We start from the raw sequence: 14,554 nt of genomic DNA on the forward strand, positions 1-14,554 counted from the left end.
CGAGGAGAGGCCCCAAGTGGGTTTCGCGCCTTCCAGTACAAGAACGCTCCCACTTCCACACTCCTGTGCTTTTCCTTACACGTGGCATAATCGGGCCTCTAGATGGAAAACAGATGTATCCTGTCAAAAGTGACTCCAGTTTTTAAATGATGCCTATTTTTCTTTCATCTGGCGGCACGATCATACCTCGTGTAGAGGAAAGTAGTGGAGTGTGGAACTGGGAGCGTCCTCATCTTTCTGTGCTGAGAAATTGAGCACATTGTTCGGCGCTAGACAGGAGCTTCTTTGTTCTGAGTTCCACGTGATCTGGTTATACCGCACCGCTGTCGTCGCTAAAACCAGAAAAAAAGGTTATGAACACCTGCGCTGGAAAACAAACCATTGTCTAGATTTTTTTTCAGTCGAATACTGCAGCAAACGTGCGATTATATTTTAAACAAAAACGGCCATATTTCTGGGATGATATGTCTGCTGCTGTATAAATATCGGTGAGAAGTTCTTGTGAACATCAGATTATTCGGTAGGCCTCGGTGAAACATTTCGGAGATGACTTTGGCGAAGCTCCTGTTGGTCGCATTTCTTGCAACGTGCCTCTTGGCGACGTAAGTATTATGCGAGAATTTATATCGAAACTAAGCGTCCTGTCTTGTGATACGGGCAGGGACATTTTCTTTCTCATTCTTTTTATCGTCCCGCAATAGTTTTTGTCATGTGATATAGATTCTGAATAAGCGCAATATGTCATAATATTCGTCCATCTTAGCACAGAAAAAAGTTCCTAGTATTGGTGTTGTCAGTCGCAATGTCATGTTTTTGCAGGAGTGTGCTTTCCTCTACCACCTACGGCGGCCATCCGTATGGGCCAGATAATAAGTGGCAGTGTCCCGGACACGTGAGTTTTTCGGTTTTCTTTGGCAAACAAGGCTTATAATGTCATGTGCACTCAGCGCTACTGGAGAGCAATAAGAGGCGATGAGTTCTCCTCAAAACACGTGTTTTCGTAATCCTCCACGTAAGCAGACTAAGTACCCTTAAAACTTTGTCACTTCAAATTCAGCGCGAGAACAAATTTCTACTTCTGAGTTTTTTTCTGGCTTTGCGAATGATTTTTGGCCATACAGAAATGCTGCTGTTCCAGTTACGCCGCTATAGAAGTGTAAACTTGCCCTCCAATGAACTTCACCATGTGATAAATATAAGCTATCTTCTCATGACACTGAAAATCTTATGCCTTATACAGTTCTCCTCTGCTTCACTGGCATTTTGGGCAGCAAGAAAAATAAGTCGGTGTGTGAAGTCGAAGAAATCCTAGCAGTATCGATGAAGGAACGTACAGTGTAGGTAATTCCGGTCGTTTGCAATTGAAGTTGACGTAATTTTTTTAGAGCAAAGGGAATTGATTTCGGTTGCTCTTTTAGCGGTTTTGTATGAAAAATATTACACTTCCTATGTAAAATTTGCCTATTGCGATGGTAATACGACGGCAGCTGAGAAGATGCGAGCTCTGAAAAACTCTGCTGCTATTGGAACATTTAAGGTTCTCCAGGTTTATAATAGAAAATTACCCATAGAAATTGTCTTCGGAAGAATAAAATCATAAATGTTCTTTTTTATTTCAATTTTCATTACAGTGCTACATAAATCCTGATGGCTCGACCGCCGCTAGCTATAGGTGCCCACCGGGATGTGGATGCATCAGCCATAGACACCACCATAGAGTTTACACTGGATGGGGCTCGTGCTGGCAGCGATACCCGTAAGCTGTTCAAATTATGGAGCTCCGTGAAAGCAATAAATGGCATTAGCTTTGAAATGGTCTCTTAGTTCTGTTTTCATATGCATACCGTGCAGCCAACGTTGGTAGCTTATTATGGCTTGCCTTGCGAGGGGCGTTCTTCACCATGATAAATATTACAAAGACCTTCAGCAATATGTGGAGACAACTATACACGGCGTGAAATTGGCTCTTTATAAAAACAAATGAGGGTCAGTCTACGCGAAAGCACCAAGCTTTGCTCTCGGCTCTCTTCGATTTCTCCCAGATAATTTATGGTTGTTTTTGGCACTGTCGAATGTTATTGGCCTCAGTATTTTGAGGAAAAGAAAATTTCGGTCAATTGACACTGCCTTGAATTTTGTAGGTGATTGCTAACTGGATGTAACCAGAAATTCACAAAAATAATTATTTCTTCTCTATTAGGAACTTGTTTTAATGTACAAATATTGCAGTTAAGTTTCAGCCAAGAACAAGCTGCTACAGAAATTTGTATATGCATTTTATTCTGTATTTTTGCCGAAAATGTGCCATTGTCACGGATCTCCCCGGAGAACACTCGGACCAAAGGAATGGACTAGGCGACGGGTGTACACACATAAACGCACATTTAATACACCCTACGTGGCACACACACTAGAACACAAAACTAACAAAACTAACACAAAACACAGACTATAAATAGGCACGACCCGGGCACACTGCTACTAGCGCCTACTACAAGTGTTCTACTATTAGCGGTCGGCGTTCGTGCTCACGGGTGGTTTGGTGTGGATGCGGCGCTGTATGGATCCAGTAGGTGGCGTCGAGGCGGCGTTCGCCGTGCTTGGGCTGGCGTCGCTGGCTGAGTTCGACGCGCTTGGGCTCGCGTCGCTGGCTGCGTCGTACAAGCTCCCGGCCCAAGCGCCCGTGGATGTGATTCCGGCGTTGTTGGAGTTGGGGGCACCACCCGGACGGGTGGCAACAGCGCTGGAGAAACCCCTGGCAGTAGCAGGCGGTAGCGTCCTCTGTTGACTCCCCGGAACGGGCTAAGGCACGGCAGGAAGTCCACGATGCGATGTCGTAGAACGCGAGCTCACCGGAGCAGTAGCCGGCGTCGCTCTCTTCGAGCCGAAGTGTCCCTTATCCGCCGGAGCCTCCGCTTCTCTGCTGTTCCCCCCAGTGCGTCGCTCTCACTCGCCCTTTTATAGCCTCGGTTTTAGTCAACGTAAGCCTTGTCGTCGTCTACTTCTCTTCTCCACCAATCATCTCTCTCCACCTCACCGAATTCTTCTCCACCAATCATCTCTCCCCACCTCACCGAATGCTTCTTCTTGGTCTTCTTTATTCTTCGGTTAAGTCACGTCGTCTTCTTCATACCTTTTTTCCTTTAAAATTTAATTTAGGCCCCTTAATATATGTGACAAGGGCCTCCTCTCTCAAGAGTTTTTCCATGAAAAACTGCTCACGTCACCCTCATCTCCAAGCCATGCAGCAAACCGACTATCTTCCGTGGCGATTCTGGACTCAGCACACACCACACCGCAGATGTCCAGCACACACCAAACGCACACCACTCACACAGCACACCAAATTGCGTTTTCAGAACACTAACACACCACTGCCGCTGTCCGTACAGAGTCCTTAATAAACATGTTCGTGTCCACAACGCACTCTCTTGTATAATCACATAACACCACCAACAGCAACATTAACAGCAAGATAAATCCCAGAGATACATTAACACAACAACAACAAGATACTTCCCAGAGATAACTAGAGTTGTTCAGTTGGCTCTACTCATGAAATCCGCTCCAACGTTATCTCTGCCTTTAATATATTCCTCCTGAAATGAGTATTCTTGCAAGGCCAAACGCCATCTCATAACTTTACTATTGTTCATTTTGGCCTTGGTTAAGTATTCAAGCGGCTGATGATCTGTTTGAATCCTGAAATGTTTTACATAAAGATAAATGTGGAATTTCTTTACCGCCCACACCACCGCCAAACATTTCTTTTCAACAGTGGAGTAGTTGCGTTCACTAGCAGATAATCTCGTGCTTGCAAAAAATACTGGATGTAGCACGCGATTCTCTTCTTGCAAGAGTACGGCTCCTAAAGCTCGGTCTGATGCATCAGTGCGAAGGACAAACTCTTTACCCAGATTCGGAGCAAGCAGAACGGGCGGTTTTGCCATATACCCTTTTAACATCACGAATGCATTTTCATGTTCAGCAGTCCAATTCAGCTTATTGCTTACCCCCTTCTTAGTGAGTTCGACAAGCGCGTCGGCTATGTGGGCGTAATCGAGAATAAAGTTCCTGTAGTATTCTTTTAACCCCAGGAACGACTGTACCTCTTTCTTGGTCGTCGGTGTTTGGGCAAGCTGTATTCTGTCCAAGATGTCGTCTTTCGTAGCGATGCGGCCCATCCCCAGCTTGTGTCCGAGAAAAGAAATGACTTCAAAGCCCACATCACATTTTGCCGGCTTTATGGTCAACCTGGCTTGCTGAATTCTATCAAATAGTTTTTCCAGCGTAATTACATGCTCTTCCCACACATCTGTTGACAAAAGGATGTCATCAATATAGTGTTCTACATTTTGGAGCCCATCAAAAACCTTCCTCATAAGCTTCATGAATATTGCAGGTGCTGTCTTCAAACCAAAAGGCATGCATTTAAACTGGAATAAACCAGCCGAGCACGAGAAGGCAGTCTTCTCTTTAGACGAATCTTCCATTGGTATTTGTCAATGCCCTTTAGCTAAGTCAAATTTAGAAAAAAAACCTTTTGTGAGCCACCTTAACGAACACCACGTCCGCTCTTGGTATGGGTTCTGCATCGGGTACTATGATGTCATTTAGCCGACGAAAATCTACACACAGCCGGTTAGTACCATCGGGTTTTTTGACAACCACGAGAGGCGCATTGTATGTTGACCACGATCTCTCAATCACACCAAGCTCCAACATATCCCGCACTTCTATTTCTGTAGAGAGACCTAGTCTGCAACATATGACAGTCGTTTTGCCCGGCACATCCGAAAACACATCCCCTTTGCTTTGGAGTAGGGCCTTTATCTGTGCACTTCGGTATTCATTCAAATTGGGGTTTATTAGCACCTTATCCCAACCTACAGTTTTCTTCCCACTGCATGTGCGCATCTCGAAAACATCATCTGTCTCCTCGGCTACTACCGAGCATTCTACCTTGGGGGTGCACTGTACGGAAACTCTTTCTTCGTACTTTCGAACATGTTTTTCATGGAAAACCTTCTTGGTATTATTTATCAGTAACTCATAATCCATGTCATTTTTCTTCTGCGTCCAAAGGTAAGGGCCCTTCCACTGCATAAGTATCTTATTATGATCCGTGGGTAGCAAGATGAGAACCTTGTCGCCTGGATTCAGATTCCTGTGAGTGGCTTTATTCTCATAGTAGCCCTTATAGCGTTCGCGCCCCCATTAAAGACCTTGATGTGCAAGCCTGCTTGTTTCTTCCTTGTCCCGCAACTCAAGAACGTATGTGTATGTTGTCTTGAGATCTGATGCAATCTCCTTATTAGTCCACAGCTCCTTGAGTATTTAAGTGCACCTCTAACGGTTCTCCCATAAAACATCTCAAAGGGCGAGAAACCAAGACTAGTTTGTGGTACTTCGCGGTAAGGGAACAAAAGAGCTGGGAGATATCTATCCCAATCAGTAGGTCTCTCCTGACACATTTTCTTGATAATATTTTTGAGGGTGCCGTTGAACCGCTCTACAAGCCCATTACACATGAGATGGTAAAACGTTGTCAGTAATTGCCATACTGACAAAAAGCGGTTAACCTCCTTCATTAGCTCCGATGTGAAATTCGAGCCCCGGTCACTCAAGAATTCCCTCGGGAACCCATAACGCGAAAACATTTCCACGAGACCCTCCGCCACTTGGATACTGTCAATAGTTCTCAGTGGAATAGCGTCAAGATAACGAGTGGCCACGTCAACCAGAGTAAGCACATATCTATTGCCTTTGGCGGATACTGGAGAGATTTGACCCACAATCTCAATAGCCACTCGCTGAAACGGTAGGTCGATGGCTGGCATCTTGCCCAGAGGTACGGGACCAACTCTTCCCTTCGAAACTGTGCGCTGGCACACATCACATGAGCGAACAAAGCGCTTAACGTCACTCTGAACACCCGGCCATAAGAACTCCTCGGTGATCCTAGACACCGTTTTTGGACACCCTTGTGTCCGGCCATAATGGCGTCATGTCCTAAGCGTAGCACGGTCTATAGCATGTCTCTCGGTAATACTAGCTGTTGGACACGCCTTCCTGAACTAAATATGCATTCCCTGTGTAGAAGACCATTTACCAATTGATATTCGAATTACGTACGACTCTTCTTTCTTTTCACTCTTTCCCCGACTCTTTCGAAGCAGGTCTTCAGGCTCGGGTCTTCTTTTTGCCTTATTGCAATTTCGCCCGGTGTTACGCTCGCGCACATCGTAACAGGCGTAGAGAGCGGACGCTGTGTTGCTCAGGCTGTCGCTTGAGCTCTTGTCTCCACTGCCGACGAGAAACTGACTGCACCCGTCTGAGCTGTCGCAGGCCTTTCCTCCTCTGGATGTTCTTCAACGTCGAGCATCCTCCACTCTGGATCGAGGTCTTCGACACTTCTTGCACCCGTAATGTTTCCCAAGATGAGATCGTAGATGAGGTGGTCTACGCATTTTGCCACTACTTGCCCCGTATAATATGGCGTGGACACTATAATTCTGGCTTCAGGAAGGTACCTTACTGTGCTGTCTACCAGAGTGGCGACCACCGCTTTCCCTGTAAGATCCACGTCCTTCACCAGGCTTCTACGAACCAAGACTGTGTTAGCTCCGCTGTCTCTAATCACCAATATAGGACGGTCCCCTATTTGCCCAACAACCACTGGCATTGCTGCTTTCGACTTGGGTTTTCCGCTCACTGCCTCATTTTCCAGCGGCGTTTGCTCTCCTTTCAGCTGTGGAACTTCGGGTGGCGGGGCCAGTTCTACCTTAGAGTCGACAACGCATGCAGCTCGGTCCTGCTTTCTGTATCAGCACTCATCCAGAGTATGACCCCTATTCTTACAACCTTGACACACAGCCTGTGATTTTTGGGCAGCACTACTAGTCCGACAGTAAGCTGCACGGTGTCCCACCTTGCCGCCGAGAAAACACCTTACTGGCGCCTTAGATGTACCGCCATAAGCTCTTGGTTTCGCTGCATCTCTCTCTAGGACCTTTTGGGTTTCCTCCTTTGCCTTATTCAAATTTCTTTGCCCTTGAGCCTCGAGGAATTGGTCTGCAGTGTCGGATAACTCTTCCAATGAACACAACTTTCTTTCAGGAATAGCGATATCTTCGAGCTGCAACACGCTAAAAATTGCTCTGTGACCAGCTTGTCACGCACCCCTTGAAAACTCTTTTCTGTGTTTGACATATCAAGCCACCTATCAAAATAGTTGGTCAGCCTGCAGGAAAACTGCTTCGCGGTTTCCGAATCCTCATGTTTCGCGGTGCGAAATCTCTCACGAAACCCTCTGCCGTAAGCCTGAATCTTTGGATGAGTGCCTTTTTGACTTTCTCGTAGTCCATGGAATCAGCAGCGGGCATCCTTCCAAACACATTCAGCGCCTCTCCGACTAAACACATGCTTAATGCCGTGGCCCATTCACTGCGCTCCAAGCCTTGCCCCAAAGCTATCCGCTCGAATCGTTGCAGATATGCACCCAAATCATCTCTCTTGTCATCAAAAGGAGCCATCAGCTCCCTTGGGAAAACTCTGGCTGGTCTAGGAGGTTCTGTACCTGCTAAGGAACGCTGATCATTGTCCGTGATCTCCTCATATCCTCCCGCGACATGCGCCCGTTTTTACATGAGCTCTTTTCTCTTCTCGCTTTTCCGCCTCGCGAGCTCTTTTCTCTTCTCGCTCTTCTGCCTCGCGAGCTCTTTTCGCCTCGTGTTCTGCTTAACGAGCGTCTGCGCGTGCTTGCGCACTTTCCTCTCTCTGCCTTTTTGCCTCTTCTTTCTCCTCGTCGCAGAGACGCATCGCCTCTTCCTTGCTTAAACCTAGCTTGAGCGCCAGCTCTAACTTTTTTGCCAAGTCCATACTTTCTGCCGTCGAGAGATCAGAAAAATCCGAGACAAAGCAAAAAAGAAAAAAGAAATGTATTCTGGCAGGCTCGCCACTTATCTTTGTCACGGATCTCCCGGAGAACACTTGGACCGAAAGAATGGACTAGGCGACGGGTGTACCCACACAAACGCACATTTAGTACACCCTACATGGCACACACACTAGAACACAAAACTAACAAAACTAACACAAAACACAAAGACTATAAATAGACACGACCCGGGCACACTGCTACTAGCGTCTACTACTAGTTTTCTACTATTAGCGGTCGGCATTCGTGCTCACGGTTGGTTCAGTGTGGCTGCGGCGTTGTATGGATCCAGTAGGCGGCGTTGCTGGCGGCGTTCGACGCCCTTGGGCTGGCGTCGCTGGCGGCGTTCGACGTGCTTGGGCTGCCGTTGCTGGCTGCGTCGTACAAGCTCCAGGTCCAAGTGCCCGTGGAGGTGATGCCGGTGTTGTTGGCGTTGGGGGCGCCACCCGGATGGGTGGCAACAGCGCTGTGGATACCCCTGGCCGTAGCAGGCGGTAGCGCCCTCCGTCGACTCCCCGGAACGGGCTCAGGCACGGCAGGAAGTCCACGATGCGTTGCCGTAGAACGCGAGCTCCCCGGAGCAGTAGCTTGCGTCGCTCTCTTCCAGCCGATGTGTCCCTGACCCGCCGGAGCCTCCGCTTCTCTGCTGTTCCCCCCAGTGCCTCGCTCTCACTCTCCCTTTTATAGCCTCGGAGTTAGTCCACGTAAGCCTTGTCGTCGTATCCTTCTCTTCTCCACCAATCATATCTCTCCACCTCACCGAATGCTTCTTCTTCCTCTTCTTTATTCTTCGGTTAATTCACGTCGTCTTCACACCTTTTTTCCTTTAAAAATTAATTTAGGCTCCTTAATATATGTGACAGCCATTTCCACAATCATTTCAGAAAACCTACGCGACATTCGTGAGCAATATAAAGCACCTAAATAGCTGTCAGGGACATGTGCTGCTTGCTGAAACTCTGAACTACAATGTAAAAAAAAATTCAATGAGAAAAAATTTCCAATTCGCAAAATGTGCAGGTTGCAGCACATAAACCTTCAATTTCATATACAATGGCGGTCGAAGTAAAGATACAAAATTCGACTCAGTACATAGCTAGCATGGTTGTAATTACGTTCGCTGATTTTAAAGGGATAAATGTTTGTTTTAAGAGCGAACAAATTTTTGAAGTTTAGCGCAATCCCCACACAGAATTTGTCTCAGATGCCAATGCACTGCATGCCTTGTTCTAGCTGCTTGGTAAACGGCACACGTCAGCCGTTTTTCGTGACAGGTGCAGAAAGAAATAACTTCCTTCCTGGTTAAGCGAAGATTCAAGTTCAATTTCAGTCTACTTTCCTATGGGTCTTGAGCTGCGGGGTCGTTAAACACGATCTAATGCAGGCGCCCTGTTCGCGCATTCGGGACAGAAATCTGATCGCGTGCTTTGGCCTATATAGCTTACAGTTAGCAGTTTATTTTGTGGGGAGCCACTTCATATGGTAAGTGCGCTGGAGCAGTTAAGAAATAAACATAGTCCGTGGGTTCTGTTCCAGCCGTAAAACATGCGTGGGACGAAAGAGAAAACAACAATCGGTTTACTTGGCCTTGGCTAACGCGTGCCGGTTTATTATCCTCAGTTTTACTCAACTGACATAGCATACAAAGCAATTTAATCAGGGGACATATTGTCACCAAAGCTGCGTGGACACATCGCGTGGTTCCTTCGAAGTAGCCCTCTGGTAGTGACAGCAAGCTGCCTGTCATACGCTGTGAAACCATTTAGGAAGATTGGTTAGCATGCCTTGAGAATAATTGGTGCAGAGTTTTGATTCTGCCCGAGACGGACCAGTTAACACCACCTCGTTTTTTAATTATTTCCTCTCTCCCTCCCCATCCACTCCGCCCTTTCATGCTCCTTGGGAAAGGGTATATACGTGCGGAGATGTTATATAGGGTGAGTTATTTTAACCTGCACAGATTCTTATTTCAAAACTTTGCAAGACACGTCGGTGCGTTCTTTGCAGGTAGATTGTACAGCAAAACGGACGTTACGTACTTGGTAGGGGTAAAACAAAATACAAATATTCAACTAAAGTTACTAATAATCTTCTGTGAAATTTGAAAAAAATCACCAGGGTATACGTAAACACCTATTTTATTCGCCTCTAACGAGTGAATTTGCTGAAAATATTGGCACCTTTGTTCTTAAGGTACTGAATAAATATATGACCCAAAGGAACTGAAAAACACGTGAACTCTTGGTAGACATTTATCGCGTCCTTAGTCGAAGTCTGAGAAAACACTGGGCAACACAAACATTTCCATACCAAGCTAAAAATTAAAATATTAGAAACACAATACCAAATCTTCGTCTGTCAAACCCACTGGACAATGCGAAGAGTTTCACAGTAGGGTAACAATATAAAATAATTAGAAATTTTAAACTCTTCCTTGTGAAGACATACTGGGCAGTACAATCGTTTCCGCTATAAGCTAAAAAAAATTGAAAGACTGATTATAAACGCTTCGTCTTTCAAAAATGTAAACGAACTACAGCGCTATAGATACAAAACAACAATACAGAAATAGAGGTCAAAAGAGCAAAGGCTGCAATTGCGAAGCTAGGGTGATAAGAGGCTGGTTCCACTCTTCAAGCAAAGTAATCCGAATTCTCCCCTTACCAACGTACCTATTTCATTAACAAGCATTCCTTGCAAACTTCTAGAGCACATATATTCTAACCTCGCATCTTTTTTCGAAAGTAACTCTTTCTTAAGCTCCTGTCAGCACTGGTTCCGGAAAAAGTTTTTTGCGTGACTCAGCTTTTATCTTTCACTAATATCTTAGCGTCGTCTTTAGATAGTGGTTTACTAACCGACAGCATCTTTCTTGACTTCGCGAAGGCTTTCGATAAGGTATCGCATCACTTACTCCTTCTTAAAATGAGTTCCCTCTATATTGACCGTTACCTTCCTAAATGGATTGAATGTTTCTTGACTAACATCACCCAGTTTGTATCAGCTAACGGCCCTCTATCATCCGCATGTGCCGTAACATCTGGTGTTCCCCAAGATTCTGTCCTGGGTCCTTTACTCTTTTTGGTATATATCAATGACTTTCCGATTGGCATCAACTCTTCTCGTTAGCTTTTTGCTGAAGATTGTGTTCTTTTTCGTGCAATACACAATGTTTTCAACAGTTCTCTCCTTCAGTCCGATCTTGATGACGTCTTAATTTGATGTCAGAGATGGTCTATGATTCTCAATCCGTCAAAGTGCAAAATTATGTCTATCTCAAGCCAATCTAACCCTCCTAAAACGTTCGATTACAAGATTAATAGACTTTCATTAGAGAACATTTAATCTTATAAGTACCTGGGTATTCATATCACTAACAACTTATCCTGGCGCATGCACATAGAATCTGTTACAAACAATGCAAACCGTGCCCTTGGTTACATAAGCAGAAATTTCTCTCAGGCTCCGTCCCATTTGAAGTTACTTTTATATGAAGCACTAATGCGGCCAAAGCTAGAATACGCATCATCAGTATGGGACCCCGCACACCTCACATTAATCGATGCCATAGAAACCGTTCAGAATCGATCAGCTCGCTTCATCCTTTCTAATTATTCTCGCACGGCTAGTGTTTCTTTAATGAAATTTAAACCTGGTCCTACTAATCTCGCATTTCGTAGAACTATTTCACGCCTGTCCTTTCAACAACATTTTTTTTCAACGCCAACACAGAACTAAGCGAGTCAGAAGACACAATTGATTTTTTTGTATTCACCTTGGGGTTCGTGGTATAAAATTGTTATCAATACCAGTATACGTATCATCACGTGCTGATCATCCGCATAAAGTTGACATCCCAACCCGTAAAACAAATGAGCTTTTTAATTCTTTCTTACCGAAAACTAGCACTGAGTGGAACCACCTTCCACCCCATATCGCATGCATTGAAGACGCATCATCCTTCAAGCCACTTATCACCAGGTATGTCATCGAACAAACATCTGCATCATGATTTTTTGCGTTTTTTGCCTTTTGCCTGTACTTTTATATGTGTCCTTTTTTTCACCCACCCTATCTATAACGCTCTGCAAGCCCTGAGGTTTATGTAATAAAGAAAAAATAAATAAATTTAATTTCAGCGCGATCTCTTGGAATAGTCGCTTTTCCAACGTGTGTCGGAACACAACTAAAGTTAACGTGACTAATACTCTTCTGGACATGAAAAACCATTCTTCGTAACAAGATAACAAGTGGCTGCTTCCAGAAATTAAGAGTTCAAAGCCAACACAGAACTAAGCGAGTCATTAGACACAATTCATTTTTTTCTGTATTCACTTTGGGGTTCATGGTATAAAATTGTTCGCAACCCAAAAGGTTCAGCTGAGAAAACAGATTTGGGTTTACTCCTGCCATCGATCGCAAGCTTTGTCCTATGGAAGCTTAGACAACATGACCATAGATTTTTGATCCACACGTAAAGAATCTTCTGTAATACATACTTAACCCCGTGATGTGCATCAATTCTTGTTTTAACAACATTTACAGCGGCAACTTCCTTCTCATATTTTATCAAGACCAGGTTGCACGGTATATGTGCCTCGCACCCAGCAGGCAGCCTTTATTCAAGTGAGCTTAGCGCAAAAACGGGCCACTTGATAGAAGCCCTAAAAATCTCTTACTGGTCATCTATAACGGTTGAAAAGATCGAGAAACTGGTGTTCTGAGGCAGTCTTTGTGCGATGACCTGACAGAGGAATATGATAGTTGTTAATGGGATGTTTGGCCGCAGCTGTTCACACGCCACCTGCCACCGCTGGTGGCAATGTGACACCCAACCTGCCACCTGCCACCGCTGGCAGGTGGGGTGTCACGCTGCTAGCCACCCTCCGGGATCTTCCCGTGGCACCCAGCTCGGGTTCTGAATTCCTCCGCAGTCACCGTTGCAGGTGGCGTTTCGCTCTGCTTCTGCCTGCCAAGACGCAACCTCTAAGGTGACGCAATTTTTTCCCATCGTTAGATTGCACCATACTAATGAATATATCCGCAGATCCTCTGTCAGAACGCTTGTAGTTTTCTGGTATTTATTTTCAAAAGTACACGCTATTGGTTTATATGGCAGTCTTACTTCTGGCTGCGATTGCAAGAAAAACTTTACTAGAAAAGTTTTGCTACGCATCTGAAGATTAGACCATTCCCATCAATATGTTCATAAAAGTATTTTAAAATATTCCACAGCTGCCTCACGATAATTGTCAGGACTACACCCAACGGTTTTCTGTGGCAGTACTAACTACATGGTGCAAACGCAGGACAAGCTTTAAAAACAAACTTCTGCTAAGAATCGGATGGGCAGACCATTTCGAGTGATATTAATGAGTAAGCGTTATTTGCCTCCTTTGCTTAGCCCTGTCCTTCGCCAAAGGAGGCAAATAACGCTTACAAATTAAAGGACAGGGTTAATAGCAGAGACATGGGAGAGGCCTTTGCCCTGCAGTGGGTGTAGTCAGGCTGCTGATGATGATGACGTTAGTTGCCTCATGCGTGGCGTGTACAGAAAGTGTCCATACTTTGCATCGAAAAGAAACTCGGCCAGGTTCGGAAGAGTGCCGAGCAAGCTGCAGCAAATGGGACAAACCTCGGGTAAGCTCGGAAGGTGTCGGGCAAGTTTGGAGAAGCGCCGTGCCAGCTGCGCGAGAGGTTGCTCGGGAAGAAACACATGGGTCGCACAATCCCTACGGGTGACTGTGACTGGAACAGCCACCTGCCAGTGCAGTGGCGCATGTCTTAACCACTGCGCCGCCGCGCTGGTATGGTATGACGACTCGCCACCATCTATGAATGTTAAGTAGAGGACGGCCAATTTTGCATATATGGGCATTAAACCACGGAGCTCCAACTTGTGTGTGATTTGTTGGCCACAGCGAAATAAGTTACACAACTGCACAGAATAGCACAGACATAATCAACCACAAACGCACCAACGGAAATAACAATTGTGCACAATGCTTCCGCATTCGTAGCTCGTAAGGAGGCTTAAAATTTTTCATATAAGTATCTTACGATTTTTCAAACATGCCTCATAATTCAAGGGGTTGTCCAAGAAACCTCGGATTTTGAGTCTGACTTGTCTTAAAGCCTATTCACCGACTGCTTTCCTGTGCGGCATCGTCATCGGGTCTTTTTGAATGTTCCCGAAATACCTATTTTGAGCTCATCTTTAATAAGTGGAACGTGAGGCACGAGAAGCTGTAACGACATAAAAGTAGTCTGAGGCATCGGCAAGGAAGGATGCTTTGTTTGCACCAGACCTGGTTCGAACGGCACGAGGTGTGCTAGGATGGAAGCGCTTTACGTATGCTGGATACTACTCCCACGAAAAAGATTTCCCAATGTTTCAGTTCCCGATTCACGTTGAACTTAACGTTCGCCTTAGGTTCCGGTGTCGGCTCAGAGTGGCTAACCACCGTTTGCGTAGAATGGAAGCTAAAACCATTTCATAAGCAGTCGCGCTGTGCGCAGAACTGTGATCTTTTCTGCTATGTTTAACGTCCCGAAATGGCACATGTCGCATGATGTAGGCTGTCATGGCGATCACCTAGGGAGCTTTACTCTGCA

General features: G+C 45.4%; 1 long non-coding RNA gene across 1 annotated transcript; it reads left to right on the forward strand.

The window, feature by feature from the left end:
* Window positions 1–521: 521 nt before the first annotated feature.
* On the forward strand, window positions 522–1,760 carry LOC144119701 (uncharacterized). Its single transcript, XR_013312404.1, has 3 exons — window positions 522–602; window positions 820–892; window positions 1,632–1,760. It is a non-coding gene; the product is annotated as an uncharacterized LOC144119701 (long non-coding RNA).
* Window positions 1,761–14,554: the final 12,794 nt, after the last annotated feature.

Source organism: Amblyomma americanum, chromosome 2, assembly GCF_052857255.1.
Source record: "Amblyomma americanum isolate KBUSLIRL-KWMA chromosome 2, ASM5285725v1, whole genome shotgun sequence".
NCBI classification, from domain to species: Eukaryota; Metazoa; Arthropoda; class Arachnida; order Ixodida; family Ixodidae; genus Amblyomma; species Amblyomma americanum.